Below are 6,175 nucleotides of genomic sequence, written 5' to 3' on the forward strand. Positions count from 1 at the left end.
TTTTTTCTTTCTTTCTTCTTTCGTTGCAACAGATGATGTGTTTGGGGACATGCAGACGACAGTTACATAAGAAGTTCATCGAACGTGGCAACTGGTAGACTCAATTACTTTATGCGGGCTTGTAATTACACAGTGTGTACTGATAAAGTAGTGGTAGGTACGAAAACTATGTCAATTTTGAACGCTATGTTTTAGACGGTTGCGGAAATGCAACTTGTAGATTATATTTGGAATCGATCCGAATCAAATAGCTGGTTGGTTGGTATAATAAAGAAAAATATGAAGATGTTTGCCCAACTCTACATAGCAGAAACCTCGATCCTATTTCTGTGCCTAATTTCAAAGGGTGCGACGATTTCTTTCTTCTGAAATTTAGTTTTATGAGTCATTAAGTTACCCGTCTTTCACTATAGAACCGTGCAATGTGAAATTCAGCTATTATACAGCTGTCATAACGGCATTCGTAATTTTTATCCGAGACCCTATCAAAGTCGACAAACTCAGATTATTGTTGTTTCGTTCCGCTTCTTTTATTTTAGAAAGTTTCTTCCGAATGCAACGCTTTACACCTTAATGAAATGTATTATGTTTTAATTGATGTGATGTGATGTGATGTCATAAAGAAAAAATGGGGCTATGAGTTTCGGTGTGGGTATGTTTCAATTGAAAGCTATATTACTCCAAATGCTCCTATAACAAAGAGCGACAGTTACTTCTACTTCGCTTCGGGTCTTTAGACGCGAAACAAACTTAAACGCACTAAATGCGCAAATCCAAAGAGGTAATCTTTTTGTGGAACTGCCCGGATATCCGGTTCTCCCACACATCACTAATACGCATACTTTCTCGTATATTTTTTTTATCATGTCGACATAGTAGACAGGAAAAGGAAAAGGCACTGTCAAACCAATTGCCGTCCGTGAACTTGGCCCTCCCAGCAACCTCATTTCAGTATAATTACATGCAAGCGCAAAACGAACAAAAAAAAAAAGCAAGTACCGAAAAGTTACGCTTCCCAACAACCTCAGGCACGTCGCTCTGAGGCTCACGTTCGAACGATCATTCAACGTCAGCTGAAACATTTGACAGTCATCCAACCGAAATGGACCAGTCCCAAACTTCAACTACACGCATCGACGAAGAAATCTCGAAAGCGCTATATAGGTCAGAAATGCGGCTGCTCACATCACAGGCCTTGTATCGCGTGCTAACATTACGGTCAGTTGTTCGCGCGGAATATCCGACTCTTTCTCCGGCACTATCTCATTATCAAATTAAGCCCGGCGATATTGCTTCTAAAACAAAAGGCTCTTTCGCGCTCTTTCGCGCCAAAAGTGAAAGCGGTTTGCTCCGATGATTTCGCACCGCGGTCACGTCTGACCGTCGTTTGGGTTTTGAAGCTGGGAAGAAGAAAGACGATGGTTGTGGTGGGTAATTAGGTAATGAGGCGACACACCCTCGCCGTGCCAGAAAGTTGCGGCGAGAGCGGCTGAATAAAATATGCACAGGTTGTGATCGGTGTCATGGAAAGGTTGGTTTTCTTCTTCCTGCTTCTTCGCTCGTTTTCTTCCTCTTCTCTCTCTCTCTCTCTGTCTCGTTCTTCTCGTCAAAGGTAGAAGAAGAAGAAGAAAAAAGAAAGAAAGCACGCGATACTTTATTTTAAACGTGAGGTGCAAGTGATACTTCGGAGAAAGCGTCTCGCAGTAAAGGGAATGGAAAAGGAAGAGGAGACTGATCGGAAAACTTTCATGGTGTCGTTCAAGTGCAACGTGTCTGTTCCTATTCACCCTGGCTTCGTAAAAAATACAAAATCTGAAGTTTAACGAGTCCAGCTAAGAAAACGACAAGGGTACAGTTCAGGTAGGGCATGTTTACTAGAAACGTACCAGAACAAGTAAGAAAGAGCAAAGGAAGTTAGAGAAATCGAGTTCCTCAAAGAATTGCTCTTTAAAGGGCTGTTGCCTTTCATAACTTGGTGTCCCACCCGTTTATTTTTTTGAGTCTCGGGTTTGTCTCTAGTCAGAATCAAGTAAACTTTTATTGACAGCCTTTCATTACAAAAAAGAAGAAAAAAACATAAAATAAGTATTGTTAAAACGTAGAAGGAGGTTGGAGTTATGGGGGTCTCGTTCGAATTCCCAAAGTCGACGTTTTATTTCCAACTCACAGTCTGTTCTTGACACAGACACGAAATATATGTAGGCATGTGTAACACACTAGCACTAGACTAACATGACGTAAGCTTGTTTCTTTTACTTTCGAACTGCTTCTCAACTGCCGTATAATATCAGATTGTCACACATTACCCACATTCGTTTAGGTGCGTCGTCCATGTATAGTCCTCCAAACATAGCTTTACAAGATACCGAAAAAAGAATAAGAACGAACTGTTTGACAAACCATTGTAAAATACGTCATAATTTTCCTTTCAAATCTGGCTTTTCACATCCTTTTCGTAAGCTGTTTATTCCATCCAAAGGCGTCATCTCATAAACTGAAAAGAGGGAAAACCTTGGAAAAAGTAGAGCAAAATATTGTGTTGCCTGCTGCGCTACCCTGCAACGAAAGGAAAAAAAAAAAAAAAAAAGTCGTGCTCAAGCAGCCAGCGTGGCTCCTCGAAAGATGTGACAATCCCACCGTCTTACAACGTACTCACGTGTCAGAGCTTTAATAATTGAATCCGGTTCCCGGGCTTTCGGATCTCAAATCGAATAGAACGACGCAGAGCAAGCGATGCATACGCACTGTCGTTGGGCGGTGTTTCAGATGTCGCAGGTAATGACTGAAATCTCGACTAGAATCTGTGTAAGGGGGGGATTTCTTCATGCGTGCACGTCATGATGGAACTCTTGTTTGAAGACATCTGGATAATGACGGTGAATCAGTTTCAAGGGAGCCGATTCGGAGTCCTCTGTTTTCGCGACCGGAACTTAAGTTCATTAAAATTCATTCACGAAAATTCATTAATTTACATTGGGGAGAGCGCGGGACCTCCTCTGTGATGACCGTAACGAATAGGACATATTATTCTGGAGATGTCCGATTTGTAAACTCGTAATACTGTAAACCTGTTTTTACTTGCGATGTATTAATTTTCGCGAATCGAGCATTCATTCATTTGCGATTCTAGGGCTCTTTCCTTTCTCGGGATAAACGTCAAGCTGTTTTCGCGAGTACAATTTTTCGCGATCGATTGTTTAGCGGTCACCAAGCTCGCGAAAATTAATACAGCGCGAATAAAAATACTTTTACAGCGTATTACTGTGCACGCAATTCGTATTTAGTCACGCCTCTCAAATGGCAGAAATAATAATAATAATAATAGTAACAATTTTTATTGGCGGCCAAGAACGGCCACAAGGGCGTTGGTATTGGCGCACACAACATAGCACACATTAAAGCAATATAATGTGAAGGTGAATGAGGAAGAAAAAGTACGACACAAGCAATGTTAAAGCAAAGGGGCCAGAGAGATAGTTATTACTACGGCACGCACATCGTTACATCATTTTTGAAGGACGCATAAGAAGGAGAAGGAAAAAAAAAGTCACACGACTGAGAAATAGAATGGAAACAACTCAGGGAAAAGAGGTGCTGACGCCAGGAATCGAACCTGGGTCTTCTGATATAGAGTCTCAGTCTCAGTCTCTCTCAGTCTCTCTCTCAGTCTCAGAAATAGAGTTTAGCAGGATATGATAACGCGTGATAGGGTGATGTAGACAGAATCTATTTACATAAAATAAAGGAGGATTGCGGAAAGCAGCTTGCGGAGGCCAAAAGCACAGACGACTAGAAACTTACTTAACTCAGACTTCATACTTACTTCAGACTTAATAGAAAAGAAGTGTCAAGATATGAATGTACGCATTTGTGCACGAATGTTGACAGTCCGCTCAACTTGCCGACTTTGTGTTGTTGTTGAATCAACCCCAGCATCAACAGATCCAGCATCTTGAACGCCAACCCGAACTGAACAATGTGATGTGATCGGAATATAGTTGTAAAAAAGAAAGAAAGGAAAAAAAGCGCACGTTGAAGTTTTGTAAAGCGTGCTTTGCCTACAGAGCTACGCATCATGCAGGTGAAGCCCACTTTACATTTTCCGGAAGGATTTTATTTTTGCTAGCTAACAGAAGCGTATACGAAGAGGGGAGTCAAGTCCTGTAGATCACATAAACAAAATACAGAAACCGACACTGAAGATTTTTGTTTAAGTTTAATTTGTACAAGCTTTCGCGTGGAGGCCCACGCTTCCTCAGGTACGAGGAAGTGTGGACATCCACGCGAAGGCGTGTATAAATTAAACTTAAACAAAAATCTTCACTGTCGGTTTCTGTATTTTTTTGCTAGCGAAAAAAGAAGAAAAAAGAAAAGAAAGAGGACGAGTAACGAAAAAACCTAATGGCCGCTCATGCCATTATAGGACAGTAAAACAGTAACAATCACCAATCTGCAGGTACAGTAGCTTCTACTAGCCTCTTTCCCCTCATGTTTCTCCTCTTTTTTTCTATCTCATTACCTCATCAGCTAAACCATTACGACCGCCACATCACTCGGGTGTCCTGACCTGTTGCTCCTACCCTAAGCTCTATGTCGACTATAAGCGGCTCCCTCGCTCGGCATGAATAAGAAAAACAAACAAACAAACACACACACACACACAAAAAAAACACCGGAGCATCTTTTGCAGTGAGCCAGCCGCACACAGAAAGATTGAAAAGCGCCGACGCCACGGCTTCTAAACCTTTCCCCGTGGCAGAAAACATCGCTCTCACGTACCCGGGACCAGCGTAAATAGGATTAAGGTGGCTGTGCAGGAGATCCCACACCCCCGGACTTGATAAATGAAGCTGCAGATGACTGAAAGACAAAGAGATGCTCTGTGGGAGAGCGACGCGCTACAGGTAGGTGGGCACCTGCTGCTATACTGCGCTCTCCTTCCATGCTGCGCTTTAGAAAATCTGTCTAGAAAGCACCCGGCCGTCGGAAGGAGAATATTGCGTCGATGTTGCAACAGGGAGGTCGGCACAGAATGCACGTCCTTCGCGTTCTCCATCTTTCCGCTGTTTTATTTTCTTCCTCCTTCGACGCAGAGTGTGCGCCCATATATGCAATTACTGCCGTATGGGTAGGTGTATGGGCGGTATGTACTTTTTTATCATCGCTTTTATAGCATAGAGGGCGCGCGTAACGCTGACAGCTCAGCGGATTTGAGGACGGTGTTTGAAGTGTCGTTCTTGGCGCGCACAATACATTATTGCTGAGTTCACGGATAACAAGGATCTGGGCTTCGCCGAAAACGAAAACAACAATAAAGAGTAGAAACAGGCTGCGTCTTTGAGAGTACCACAGAACAAGTTCGCCCCAAACACGATCCTAGAAACATCTTGTACGTGCGTAATGTGGAAAATAGTGACGTCTCCTCCCAGTTTCGACGAATCAGGAAAGAGCACGACGTAATTCGGATTGGTTGTTGGTTAGGAGCACGCTATCAGGTGAACTTCTGTGAGTAAATGTTTTTTTTTTTCTTTTCTTTTTTCATTCGAATCCTACGACACGCTGTGCTGTCTGAGATTTTTCCTGTGTCTCCCCGCAGATGTGTCAGACGAAAGCCGGCAGAGTTCCTCTCGAAGTCGGCCCGCGACGCACACTAACACTCCCGTCTCCACGCTCATTCCTGCTGTCTACCTGTCACCCGTCTAACAACAGATAGGGGGGGGGGGGCGGTTATGTCTAAATCGGCTCGCCGTTGCTGACCACACAGATGCAGGGTGGAGATGGGTAGAGGATTAGGCACCGCAAAAAAAAAAAAAAAAAATACAAGCGTGCCTTCTCTTAAGAACGGATAACGTATGGATTTCACGACAGTAGCAGACGTGAACTGTTTTCCACGAACTTTAGTTATGCGCCCGTAACCAATGAAGCGTCCTTGTAGCAAAACTGCAAGAGTGTACCACGCGGCTCAACAGATGCATCGCAAGTTCAAGCACTTAGCCTCAGTTCCTAAACGATTCGGGAAATAACTGTGCAAATCACACGCCGACGGTGGCGTGTTGTGGACCAGAATTTTGAAAAGGTGTTTTCAATGGTTACTGTTCAACGACTGTAGTGCCAGCTGCATATTTAGGATGTCTTCACGGCTGCTATGCATGCCTAGATAGAAACACATCACTGA

The sequence above is a fragment of the Ornithodoros turicata genome, chromosome 7 (genome assembly GCF_037126465.1).
Source record: "Ornithodoros turicata isolate Travis chromosome 7, ASM3712646v1, whole genome shotgun sequence".
NCBI lineage: Eukaryota > Metazoa > Arthropoda > Arachnida > Ixodida > Argasidae > Ornithodoros > Ornithodoros turicata.